This window comes from Heteronotia binoei, chromosome 2 (genome assembly GCF_032191835.1).
Source record: "Heteronotia binoei isolate CCM8104 ecotype False Entrance Well chromosome 2, APGP_CSIRO_Hbin_v1, whole genome shotgun sequence".
NCBI classification, from domain to species: Eukaryota; Metazoa; Chordata; class Lepidosauria; order Squamata; family Gekkonidae; genus Heteronotia; species Heteronotia binoei.
Window position 1 is genome coordinate 3,361,393 of NC_083224.1, and position 13,047 is coordinate 3,374,439.

General features: G+C 49.7%; 1 pseudogene; it reads right to left on the reverse strand.

The window, feature by feature from the left end:
* LOC132567831 (bactericidal permeability-increasing protein-like) overlaps positions 1-13,047 on the reverse strand; it is a 29,302-nt pseudogene that overhangs the window by 15,588 nt on the left and 667 nt on the right.

Consider the following 13,047-nt stretch of genomic DNA (forward strand, 5'->3'; position numbering starts at 1 on the left):
TGCTGCCCACCAGAACTCACTAGAGGCGGGGTGGGGGGGAAGGGAGGGGAAGAATAGGGGGAATTGCAACTCAGCAAGAAGATCCCTGTGGAGGCTACTCCAGAGAAAAGCAGGCCACGGTAGCCCTCCTCCTCACAGCCCCCTCCTCTTTCCCTACCTTCAGATCCAGATCCAGGGAATTACTTGTTGCGACGGGAGGACCAACGAGGGAGTAGTCGATCCCAGACACCCTGTCGATCTTTGCCGTGACTGCAAGACAGAAGAGGACGTCAGGGAACTGTCCCCTGGGATGTGAGACCCTGCCTTTCTCCAAATGTCTTCAGAGTGTGAAGGAGCTGCCCTCAAGGTGGTCTTAATGGTGCTACCCAGGGCTTTTTTTGGTTGAAAAAGCCCAGCAGGGATTCATTTGCATATTAAGCCACACCCTCTGCCCCCAAGCCAGCCGGAACTGCGTTCCTGCTCAGAGAAAGCCCTGGCCATTTGCACTCTTTGGCCTTAAGGATACTTTCAAGTAAACACAGAAGAAGACAGAAACAGTGGGGAGGGCGGGATATAAATAAAATGTTGATTGATTGATTGATTGATTGATTGATTGATTGATTGATTGATTGTAACAGGATCCGGGATGACCTTGGCAGGCTGGAAAACCGGGCTAAAACCAATAAAATGAATTGTAACGGGGATCAATGTAAAGTTCTGCATTTCGGCAGGGAAAATCCAATGCATGGTTATAGGACGGGGGAGACTTGTCTTAGCGGTAGTCTGTGCGGAAAGGATCTCGGGGATCTTAGTGGACCATACGCAGAACATGGGTCAACGGTGTGATGCGGTGGCTAAAAAGGCAAATTCAATTCTGGGCTGTATCCACAGAAGTCTAGTGTCCAGATCACGTGAAGCGATGGTATCGCTTTACTCTGCTCTGGTAAGACCTCACCTGGAGTCTTGTGTTCACTTTTGGGCACCACATTTTAAGAAGGATAGAGACAAGCTGGAATGGGTCCAGAGGAGGGCGACGAAGATGGGGAGGGGTCTGGAGGCCAAGTCCTATGAGGAAAGGTTGAAGGAGCTGGGCATGTTTAGCCTGGAGAGGAGGCCAGGTTGACTCAGCCTTCCATCCTTCCAAGGTCAGTCAAATGAGTCCCCAGCTTGCGGGGGGTGGGGGGGAGTGGAGATGACTGGGGAAGGCAAGGGCAAACCACCCCGTAAAAAGTCTGCTGTGAAAATGTTGTGAAAGCAACATTACCCCAGAGTTGGAAACGACTGCTGCTTGCACAGGGGACCTTTCCTTTCCTTGCCATTGCCTTACCCAGTCATCGACACTTTCCCCCCAGCAAGCTGGAGACTCATTTGACCGACCTCGGAAGGATGGAAGGCTGAGTCAACCTCAAGCCGGCTACCTGAAAACCCAGCTTCCGCCGGGGATTGAACTCAGGTTGTGAGCAGAGCTTAGGACTGCAGTACTGCAGCTTTAACACTCTGCCACCCCGTCAAAAGTCTGCCGTGAAAACGTCGTGAAAGCAACGTCACCCCAGAGTCGGAAACGACTGGTGCTTGCACAGGGGACCTTTCCTTTACCTTTATTTTATTGTTGCAAGCACTCCTGAACCTGCTTTGGCGGGGAGGGCGGGATATAAAGCCAACAAATCGAATCACGGATGCGCCTTCCTTCTGCTGGCCTCCCTCCACCTTGATCCTGCCCCTGCCTGGGATACCCCTTACCTGGAAGAGTCTGCAGGTAGGGCTCTAGTCAGGAGCTGACGGTGCTGGACACCACTTCACAGACCTGTGAGAGAGAGCAGGGAGACCATGCTGGTGAACCTCTGTCCCCCGGCAGGAGAGCAGCACCGGGAATCAATAGGTCTCTGCCCAAAGCAAACTATTTCTTCTTTACCAGTTTGGCGTAGTGGTTAAGTGCGCGGACTCTTATCTGGGAGAACCGGGTTTGATTCCCCACTCCTCCACTTGCACCTGCTGGAATGGCCTTGGGTCAGCTATAGCTCTCTTATCTGGGAGAACCAGGTTTGATTCCCCCCTCCTCCACTTGCACCTGCTGGAATGGCCTTGGGTCAGCCATAGCTCTCTTATCTGGGAGAACCGGGTTTGATTCCCCCCTCCTCCACTTGCACCTGCTGGAATGGCTTTGGGTCAGCTATAGCTCTCTTATCTGGGAGAACCAGGTTTGATTCCCCCCTCCTCCACTTGCAGCTGCTGGAATGGCCTTGGGTCAGCCAGAGCTCTCTTATCTGGGAGAACCGGGTTTGATTCCCCACTCCTCCACTTGCAGCTGCTGGAATGGCCTTGGGTCAGCCATAGCTCTCTTATCTGGGAGAACCGGGTTTGATTCCCCACTCCTCCCCTTGCAGCTGCTGGAATGGCCTTGGGTCAGCCAGAGCTCTCTTATCTGTGAGTACCGGGTTTGATTCCCCACTCCTCCACTTGCACCTGCTGGAATGGCCTTGGGTCAGCCAGAGCTCTCCTATCTGGGAGAACCGGGTTTGATTCCCCACTCCTCCACTTGCACCTGCTGGAATGGCCTTGGGTCAGTCATAGCTCTCGTAGGAGCTGTCCTTGAAAGGGCAGCTCCTGTAAGAGCCTTTTCAGCCCCACTGACCTCACTGTTGTGGGGAAAGAAGATAAAGGAGATTGGAAGCTGCTCTGAGACTTTAATTCAGGGATAAGGGCAGGGTATAAATCTACGGACTTCTTCTTCTTCACCCAAAGGGTGACTAACACATGGAATTCACTGCCACAGGAGGTGGTGGCCGCTACAAGCATAGCCAACTTCAAGAGGGGATTGGATCAACATCTGGAGCAGAGGTCCATCAATGGCTATTAGCCACAGAGTATTGTTGGAATTCTCTGCTTGGGGCAGTGATGCTCTGTATTCTTGGTGCTTGGGGGGGCACAGTGGGAGGGCTTCTAGTGTCTTGGCCCCACTGATGGACCTCCTGATGGCACCTGAGTTTGTTTTTTCAGATCATCTCGTCCACAGATAGGTGGGGAGAAAGACCAGGCTAGAAGCCGAGGCCTTGAGTTGTGTTCATGTCCTGAGAACCCCCACTGTAGAAGCCGGCCACGGTGGCAGCGGAAGTGAAGCCATGGCTCAGAGATGGAGGGACATGCTGAAGGTCCCAGATTACACCTCCGATTAAGAGACATCAGGGTGGGGTGAGTGCTTCTGAGTCCAAGTTTCAAGCATGCTATTTCTAAATGCTGGTTTCTTCCATACCTCTCTTCTCTTCCCCCCCCCTCCCTTCCTCCCTGTGGAGGCATAATAAATCCCTCTGAATCCAGGATGTTTAGTGTAACCTTGTATTAATGGTGTAAAGTGCCTCTCCCCCAGATTCACACAGCAATGTCTTATCGGCTAGCAGAGAATGTGTGAGAAATGGAGATGTCAACATTCTTCAGTCATAAAAGAGATACTAGCGAGTAGCCTTTGAACCTCCAACTCAATTTGCATCTTTATGTTATTCTTTTGAAGTTATCTGTAACCCTGCCTTTTGAAGTAGTCTATAAGATACTATTCGATACTGTGTCAATCATTACTTCCATGGAATCTGTCCTTGGAGCGAGTTATGGCGTTCCAATAAAACAAGTCTTTGATTAAAAAACAAAAGCTTGATTATTGCGAAATATCGATGCTTGACACCAAGACCCTTGGAGCTGCTGCCCCTGAGAGGAAGCCACTGTGTCCTAAACAAAGAGTACTGTTGCCAACCTCCAGGTGGGGACTGGAGATGCCCTGAGATTACAGGTGATCTGCAGATGACAGAGGTCAGTCCCCCTGAAGAAAAGGGATCTTTTGGAAAGTACCCTGTCCAGCCCCCTCCCTGACCCCAAACCTGCCCTCCCCAGAGTCCACCCCCAATTTGCTAGGAATCCCCAAACCTACAGGTGGCAACCCTAACTGAGAGCGAGGGTCTTCCTTGCCTTCAGGCAGCTTTGTACGTTCGAGCGAAACTTCTTTTTTTGGTGGGGTGGGGTTAGAATTGCCTTTACCTGCTCCTCCATAGTCTTCCTTAAGGCGGACTCGATTTGACTGTCAAAGAGATTGTACAGCCAGCTGCAGAAAGAGAGAAGAAGATGAAGAAGATATTGGATTTATATCCTGCCCTCCACTCTGAAGAGTCTCAGAGCGGCTCCTTCCTCCCCCACAACAGACACGCTGTCCTGGGGGCGGGCTGCATGACATCCAGAGGCTCCTGCCCACTCCATTTCTGGCCGGCTTACTTCGTGGGTGGTTTGATGCCACTTTGAGCCGGCCATCTGGTTTGAGCCAATAAAACCATCTTCAACTGCCTCTTAAAGACTGACAGTGCCGGGGGGGAGGCAGGCGCACCTCCCTGGGGAGGTTGCTCCGGAATCGTGGGGCTGCCACCAAAAAGGCCCTGTCTCGAATCCCCAGATGAGCCCCTTTTGATTGCTGGTGCGGTCAGGAGGGACTCTCCCTGCAATCTTGATTCCTGGGCAGAAGGCGTTCTTTCAGATACCCCAGTCCCAAGCCATGTATGGTGCCAAGAAATATCTGGGGACTTTGGGAGTGGAGCCAGGAGACTTTGGGGGTGGAGCCAGGAGACTTTACTAAGACCAACCCTGCTAAGCTTCTGAGATCTGCTGATATCCAGCTAGCCTGGGTCATCCAGGCTGGGGCCAGGTCGACATACATACCTCCATTTGCCATGAATTTTAACTTGGACTTCGGAAACGTTGGTGCTGCAATCAGAGGTGGATGCGGTGAGCTTCCCGGCAGCATCGTTGTTCAGCTTCAAGTCCACAGAGATGGAGATTCCCTCGATCCTCAGGTCAAATGAGCCACTGTCGCTTCTGTTTGGAAACAACACCGAATGAAGGATTTTCACTAGTAAAAGAGTCTTTCATCTCAGGCTCCTTTCATCTCAAAAAAATCTTCTCGAAATCCCTGGGCCAAAAGAAACCAAATTAAAAACTACTAGAGAACAGGCGTTCTCTACAAAGGCCCCCCAATGGTGGAATCAACTGCCGGAAGAGGTGCGGGCCCTACGGGATCTTAACCAGTTCCGTAGGGCCTGCAAAACTGCCCTCTTCCAGCTAGCTTTTTAGGACGGAGCTCTTGATAAGGTCAGTAACACCGGTCCATCTTACACATAATTTGATTGTATTATAGTGTCATACTGTTTTATTGGTTTCACTGTTTAAATTATTAATTATATTATATATTGTTTTAGTTGTATCATGGTTTTACCATGTCTTGTTAGCCGCCCTGAGCCTGCCTAGGCGGGAAGGGCGGGGTATAAATAAAAAGTTTATTTATTTATTTATTATCTCAGGCTCCGAGGCAGTGGAGGTCTTTGTGGTACAGAGACCCACTGCCCACATCCAAAGTTATAAAGTGGGGGTGTCGAACATGCAGTTTGGGGGCCGAATCAGAGAGCTCCTATCGGGCCCCCGAGCAACTGGTTGTCATCTGTTTCCTTCTCCCTCTCTCTTGCTTCCTTCTGCGGAACAGCTCAATTGCACAGGAGCTATAGAGCAAAATCTCCATTTTCTCCATTGGCTGAGGCTCCTCCCTTGGGGAGGAATAGCTTGCTTTGCCAGCCTCTCAATTGCACAGCAGAGCTACTGAGCCAAGCCTCTCTTCCTTCTACTGGCTGAGGCTCCCCCCCCCACAGTCCCTGGGGAAGGAAGGAAAGAGACAGAGCTTCCTTTGCCCAGTTCCCTGGATCCCATGGGAAAAATACAAAGAAAGCATCTTTAAGACCAATGAGCGCTAATGTTTTAAGCATGTTTTACGTTGTTTAAAAAAATATAGATTTGTGTTTGTGTTCTTTATAAAATTTATATTTCTGCTACCTAATCTTAAGTAGGTGCACACATGGCCTGGCCTGACATGGTCTGGCCCAAGAAGGTCCCATTTATGTCAGATCCGGCCCTCATAACAAATGAGTTCGACACCCCTGTTATAAAGTATTTGTTAAAAAGAAAATGTTTACAAGCGTATTTTTAGCACTGCACCAGACTGAGCAAGAGATTCCAAAAGAAACGGGTAAAAACACTAGTCCTCTGTCCCGTTCTCTGTACATGCCCTATCAGTTGCTGAAATACAGGACTGGCTCCCTTGCTTATGAAGTTACAAATCTCTAAAGCGTTATCTTTACCTTGAAACTTCCATCAGCTCTCCAGGACAGCACGTGGTTAAAATGGCTGCTTCCTCCAGACCTCAATTAACAATTCTGTCTCCTCTGATGAACCCAGCACCAAGAAGTCTTCCTCCTTGATGCAAGGAGTTTTAATCATATCTGTTTTCCCCACCCACCCACAAACCAGGCCAGGTCAGGTCAGAGAAGGGTTTCCTCCAGTCTCCAATTCCTTCCTTCCTGAAGTGTCTCTGGTGTTTCATTCCTCCTAATCTCTGTTCCCTGCTTGGAGAAGGAGAGGGAACTGACCCACCCATTATCTCTACTGCTAGACTTATTAGCATTTGTATGAAGGTAAGGTGGAAAGCTGCCTTTCCCCCTTCCAGCCTGTTCTCTGTCCAGAGGAGGGGGAAAACTTTTAAAACTCAGAGTGAAGGTTTTGCTCATTCCAAACCTCAAAAGGACAAATGTGTTTCTTCACACCAAGCATAAGGGCTCTCTCAGTGCATTTTGGTTAAGTGCATTTAGGCATTCTGGTAAAATTTATTCTGGTAAAGTGCAAATTCCATGAACAGAAGCAAAATAACACCAGACATTCTGATAAAGTGCAAATCCAATTAGCAGGAGCAAAATACTAGGCATTCTGGGAAAGTGTATTTTGGCATTCCGGTAAAATTCATTCTGGTAAAGCGCAAATCCCATTAACAGAAGCAAAACAATCCCAGGCGTTCTGGTAAAGTTCATTTGGAATTCTGGTAAAGTACAAATCCCATGAACAGAAGCGTGGGGATACCAGGCAGTGCAGCTGCACTAAAACACACAGAAGTCTTCAAAGATTAACAAAGCATCGGCTTTCATGGACGAGAGCCTGCTGCGGAGCTATGCCTCTCTTACGTGGCATCCACGCATCGGTGCATGATGCACTGCTGACTTCCCGCATGAAAAGAACCATCCAGTGACAGAGAAATCTGCAGCTGTGTGCAGCCGTGGCCTGAGAGCACAAAACAGCGAGATGCCAACCTATGATCAACTATTATTGTAAGCCACTTTGAACCACAAAAAAGGTGGGGTGTAAATGTTTTAATAAACAAATAAACCTGGCAGCTATGAGCCACAATGGCCTTCCCTTCACTCCCCTTTGCCTACTGAGCCGCCCTGAGTCCGCTTGCGGAGAGGGCGGGATATAAATTGAAAGTAATAAATAAATAAATTCTGGATGCTGAAAATGAAGCCGAAGGGATCATGCGAATGGCCATTCCGGGGCTGGTCACGGCAGTTAAGCAGCGAGAGTCTGACCCCACAGGGCCAATCTCATGTGCAAGAGCAGCTTCTGCCAGCAATCCTCTTGGATCAACAACCGTGAACATGAGAAAGGACAGGAAAGGAGAATGGACTTACGCCAGCCAGTTCTTCCATTGCCACTCCCCTGAGATCTCGGCAAAGGCATCGGTGATGGAGACCTTGAGACCCGTGTGCGGGATGGGTGCAATCGCTGAGCTCGGCAGCTGGAACGACTGGATTTTTAAGCTTCAAAAAAGGAGACGGGAGAAAGCGATTAGTGCGGAAAGGCAGCTCAGAAGTGCGCAAGCAGTACGGTTGCCAAGTCCAATTCAAGAAATATCTGGGGATCTCCTTTCCCTTCCTCCCACACAACAGTCACCCTGTGAGGTAAATGAAGATATTGGATTTATATCCAGCCCTCCACTCCAAAGAGTCTCAGAGCGGCTCACAATCTCCTTTCCCTTCCTCCCCCACAACAGACACCCTGTGAGGTGGGTGGGGCTGAGAGAGCTCTGACAGAAGCTGCCCTTTCAAGGACAACCTCTGCCAGAGCTATGGCTGACCCAAGGCCATGCTAGCAGGTGCAAGTGGAGGAGTGGGGAATCCAACCCGGTTCTCCCAGATAAGAGTCCGCACACTTAACCATTACACCAAACTGGCTCTTAAACTATTAAATAGTTTCTGTAGAGCAGGGGTGTCAAACTCATTTGTTAGAACGGCCAGAGCTGACATAAATGAGACCTTGTTGGGCCGGGCCATGTCGGGCTGGGCCGTGTGTGTACCTATCTAAGATCAGGTAGCAGAGAGATAAATTTTATAAAGGACACAGACAAACACAAATATATATTTTTAAAAACTTAAAACATGCTTAAAATGTCAGCATTCGTTGGTCTTAAAGGTGCTTTCTTTGTATCTCTCCCGTGTAATCTAGGGAACTGGACAAAGGAAGCCTTCCTTCCCCAAGGGCCCAGAAGGGGGAAAAGTCTCTGCCAAGACAGGCTTGTCTCAGTAGCTCTGCTGTGTGATTGAGAGAGCCTAGCAAAGCAAGCTCTCCCTCCCCACTTCCTCCCCAAGGGAGGAGCCTCAACCAGAGGAGAAGCTCTGTAGCTCCTGTGCGATTGAGCAAGCCTTGCAAAGCAAGCTGTTCTGCAGAAGGAAGCGAGAGGGAGGGAGAAAGAAGCAGATGACAGACAGCCAGTTGCTCAAGGGCCAATAAAAAAGGCCAACGCCATGCTGGGAATTATTAGGAAGGGAATTGAAAACAAATCAGCCAGTATCATAATGCCCCTGTATAAGTCGATGGTGCGGTCTCATTTGGAGTACTGTGTGCAATTCTGGTCGCCGCACCTCAAAAAAGGATATTATAGCATTGGAGAAAGTGCAGAAAAGGGCAACTAGAATGATTAAAGGGTTGGAACACTTTCCCTATGAAGAAAGGTTAAAACGCTTGGGGCTCTTTAGCTTGGAGAAACGTCGACTGCGGGGTGACATGATAGAGGTTTACAAGATTATGCACGGGATGGAGAAAGTAGAGAAAGAAGTACTTTTCTCCCTTTCTCACAATACAAGAACTCGTGGGCACTCAATGAAATTGCTGAGCAGACAGGCTAAAACGGATAAAAGGAAGTACTTCTTCACCCAAAGGGTGACTAACGTGTGGAAGAGAACTGGGTTTGATTCCCCACTCCTCCACTTGCAACTGCTGGAATGGCCTTGGGTCAGTCATAGCTATCACAGAGGTTGTCCTTGAAAGGGCAACTTCTGTGAGAGCCCTCTCAGCCCCACCCATCTCACAGGGTGTCTGTTTTGGGGGGAGAAGGTAAAGGTGATTGTGTCCGCTCTGAGATCCAGAGTATAGGGCGGGATATAAATCCAATATCTTCTTATCTGGAAGAACCGGGTGTGATTCCCCACTCCTCCACTTGCAATTGCTGGAATGGCCTTGGGTCAGCCATAGCCCTCACACTGTCCTTGAAAGGGCAGCTTCTGTGAGAGCCAGTTTGGTGCAGTGGTTATGTGCACGGACTCTTATCTGGGAGAACCGGGTTGGATTCCCCACTCCTCCACTTGCACCTGCTAGCATAGCTCTGGCAGAGGTTGTCCTTGAAAGGGCAGCTTCTGTGGGAGCCCTCTCAGCCCCACCCTTCTCACAGGGTGTCTGTTGTGGGGGGAGAAGGTAAAGGAGATTGTGTCCGCTCTGAGATCCAGAGTATAGGGCGGGATATAAATCCAATATCATCTTCTTATCTGGAAGAACCGGGTGTGATTCCCCACTCCTCCACTTGCAATTGCTGGAATGGCCTTGGGTCAGCCATAGCCCTCACACTGTCCTTGAAAGGGCAGCTTCTGTGAGAGCCAGTTTGGTGTAGTGGTTATGTGCACGGACTCTTATCTGGGAGAACCGGGTTGGATTCCCCACTCCTCCACTTGCACCTGCTAGCATAGCTCTGGCAGAGGTTGTCCTTGAAAGGGCAGCTTCTGTGAGAGCCCTCTCAGCCCCACCCTCCTCACAGGGTGTCTGTTGTGAGGGGGGGGGGGGAAGGTAAAGGAGATTGTGTCCGCTTTGAGATCCAGAGTATAGAGCAGGATATAATCCAATATCTTCTTCTTCATGAAAACTGGAGAAGACCAGATCAAAAAGTCCAAGATGTCATCCCTAAACATTTTCCATCCCGGTTCTGGACTGCTGGGCCACTTAACCAACGTCCAGTCTGTTTGGAGACCGAGTAAATAAAACAAATCCATTCTCTCTGATTCCAGCCCTTGGGGGCAGCGGGGGGGGGGGGCACTCTATCCCACCTGGCCTCAGCATGACATCCGCTGCAGCGGCCTCACCTGCAGAATTTGTAATCTATATTACCCAAGACTTTGATGTTGAAGGACCCAGAGAAATCCGGCAGCTTTATCTTCGGCAGCTCCCTCTGCAAGACGGCCACGCCCTGCTGGCAAGCTGAAGGGAAAGCAAAGAGAAAAACCGCATCAGAGGCTGACACCCTCCCAGGAGGGAACAACTGAAACCACCCTAATCCTCTGGCAGTAACAAGTCAAAAAGAAACAGCCTTGTTTTCAGACTAGGGATTCCCCATCTTTTTTAGCCTGCGGGCACCGGTGGAATTCTCACCTTTTGTGGTGCGCACGGCGGCTGCAAACGTGCTGCGGAAGGAGGTGGAGCCAGCCACAAAATGCCTGCCGCAGTTTTCTTTCTTTTTTTAACTTTTTTATTTTATTTTAATGAAACAAATACATTCTCCAAACCAGATGCAGAATCGTTAAGATAAGTGACTAAGATAATAATTGCAGCAGATCTCTGGGATATACGCAGCTTGGAATATTATCCATTACAATCATATAATTTAGCAATCACATATATCATATATATAAATTAAAGGTAAAGGTAGCCGCCTGTGCAAGCACCAGTCGTTTTAGACTCTGGGGTGATGTTGGTTTCACAACGTTTTCACGGCGGACTTTTTTACGGGGTGGTTTGCCCTTGCCTTCCCCAGTCATCTACGCTTTCCCTCCAGCAAGCTGGGGACTCCTTTGACCGACCTCGGAAGGATGGAAGGCTGAGTCAACCTGGAGCCGGCTATCTGAACCCAGCTTCTGCTGGGATCGAACTCAGGTTGTGAGCAGAGGGCTCCGACTGCAGCTTTACCACTCTGCGCCACGGGGCTCTTATGTGTGAACATATGAAGCTGCCTTATACTGAATCAGACCCTTGGTCCATCAAAGTCAGTATTGTCTTCTCAGACTGGCAGCGGCTCTCCAGAGTCTCCAGCTGAGGATTTTCACGCCTACTTGCCTGGACCCTTTTTGGAGATGCCAGGGATTGAACCTGGGACCTTCTGCTTCCCAAGCAGATGCTCTGCCCCTGAGCCACCCTCCCTCCCCTGCTCTCCAGGGTCTCCAGCTGAGGTTTTTCACACCTACTTGCCTGGACCCTTTTTAGATGGAGATGCCGGGGATTGAACCTGGGACCTTCTGCTTACCAAGCAGGTGCTCTACCACTGAGCCACCGTCCCTCCCCTATATATCTAAATTATAATCATATAATTTAACAAGGGCAACCAAATTGCTGGAAAGTCAGAACTACAATCAGCAGGGGTGGCCACCAGGGATGGCCAAGGGTAGCTCTCCAAATGTTTTTTTTTTGCCTACAACTCCCATCAGCCCCAGCCATTGGCCATGCTGGCTGGAGTTGATGGGAGTTGTAGGCAAAAAAACATCTGGAGAGCTACCGTCGGCCGCCCCTGATATAATGTAATTGCTGCGTCGATAGATCGCATCTGACAAGAATTTTAAAAGATTACACTTTGATATTTATGCATTTCAATCACCCAGGGAAGATTTTTGCGCTGCGGTCAGCGTTTCCTCGAAGCTGCAGAGTCCTGGGAGCAAATATTCTAAGATGGCAAGCTACTGCATACATTCATTCGTTCTGGGGTAGGGTTGCCAATCCCCAGGTGGGGGCAGGGGATCCCCCCGTTTGGAGGCCCTCCCCCCGCTTCAGGGTCATCAGAAAGCGGGGGGAGGGGAGGGAAATGTCTCCTGACAACTCTATTATTCCCTATGGAGATTTATTCCCATAGAAAATCATGGAGAATTGATCCGCGGGTATCTGGGGCTCTGGGGTGGGGGCTGTTTTTTGAGGTAGATGCACCAAATTTTCAGTATAGCATCTAGTGCCTCTCCCCAAAATACCCCCCAAGTTTCAAAAGGACTGGACCAGGGGGTCCAATTCTATGAGCCCCGAAAGAAGGTGCCCCTATCCTTCATGATTTCCTATGGAAGGAAGGCACTGAAAAGGTGTGCCGTCCCTTTGAATGTGATGGCCAGCACTCCCTTTGGAGTTCAATGAGGCTTGTCACAGCCTTGATCTTGGCTCCACCCCTAAAGTCTCCTGGCTCCACCCCCAAAGTCCCCAGATATTTCTTGAATTGGACTTGGCAACCCTATTCTGGGGCCATTTTTCCTGAGCTAAGACAAAAATGTGCAAGCTGGAGGCTAAAAAGCTATGAGCCAGCTCACACCAACTCAGCTTAGAGGGAACACTGTGGCAGCGTCTTTAAAAAGCTACACAACCAAACATACCTCCCGTGATCATTCAGAAACCACACTCCGCCTGCTTGCTCTTGAAAAATACCTGGCAGGCACCTGGAGAGGTAGGGGGACCCTGTTCTAGCCACCAGAGCAGATTTTTGCAGGATTTTTCCACCTTCCTTGCATTGGGTTGTCAGGTCCAATTCAAGAAATATCTGAGGACTTAGGGGGCGGAGCCAGGAGCCAGGGTGTGAGAAGCAGAATTGAACTCCACAGGGAGTTCCGGCCATCCCATTTCAAGGGACCGCGCACCTTTTAAATGCCTTCCCTCCACTGGAAACAATGAAGGGCAGGGGCACCTTCTTTGGGGGCTCATAGAATTGGACCCCCGGGCCCAATCCTTTTGAAACTTGGAGAATGTTTTGAGGAGAGGCACTGAATGCTGTGCTGAAAGTTTGGTGCCTCTACCTCAAAAAATAGCCCTCCCCCCAATCAGGCCTGTAGCCAGAAAATTCTGGGTGGAGGGTAGGGTTGCCAAATCCAATTCAAGCAGTATCTGGGTACTTTGGGCGTGGAGCCAGGAGACTTTGGGGGTGGAGCCAGGAGCAAG